Source organism: Eimeria mitis, genomic scaffold (assembly GCF_000499745.2).
Source record: "Eimeria mitis Houghton genomic scaffold, Emh_scaff1554, whole genome shotgun sequence".
In the NCBI taxonomy this organism is placed as follows: domain Eukaryota; phylum Apicomplexa; class Conoidasida; order Eucoccidiorida; family Eimeriidae; genus Eimeria; species Eimeria mitis.
The window spans coordinates 2,937-3,249 of NW_013569758.1; the positions used below are offsets into that span (position 1 = coordinate 2,937).

Genomic DNA, 313 nt, shown 5'->3' on the forward strand with positions numbered 1-313 from the left:
TACAGTTGCCTGCAGCAGCAGCAGCAGCAGCAGCAGCAGCAGCAGCAGGAGCAGCAGCAGCAGCAGCAGGAGCAGCAGCAGCAACGGCAGCAGTACGCACACACGCAAACGCGAGAGAGGAGCTGCAGTGTTCTCTGTGGGTGTAAGTGGGAGGAGGGTTTAGGGTTTAGGGTTCCAAGGACAGAAGGGTTTAGGGTTTAGGGTTTAGGGTTTACATGCAGCTCATGGACATGTTTAAACTCGGCGAGAAGATATCGTATTTCTCTCTGTGTCTGCTGCAGCGTGTCTTGGAGTGCAGCCATTTTGCTGCTGC

At 54.6% G+C, this 313-nt stretch overlaps 1 protein-coding gene across 1 annotated transcript in view; it reads right to left on the bottom strand.

The window, feature by feature from the left end:
• EMH_0039420 (vacuolar protein sorting 18, putative) overlaps positions 1-313 on the bottom strand; it is a gene marked incomplete at both ends in the record, with an annotated part of 11,387 nt that overhangs the window by 2,765 nt on the left and 8,309 nt on the right. The gene's annotated exons all lie outside the window — the stretch shown is intronic.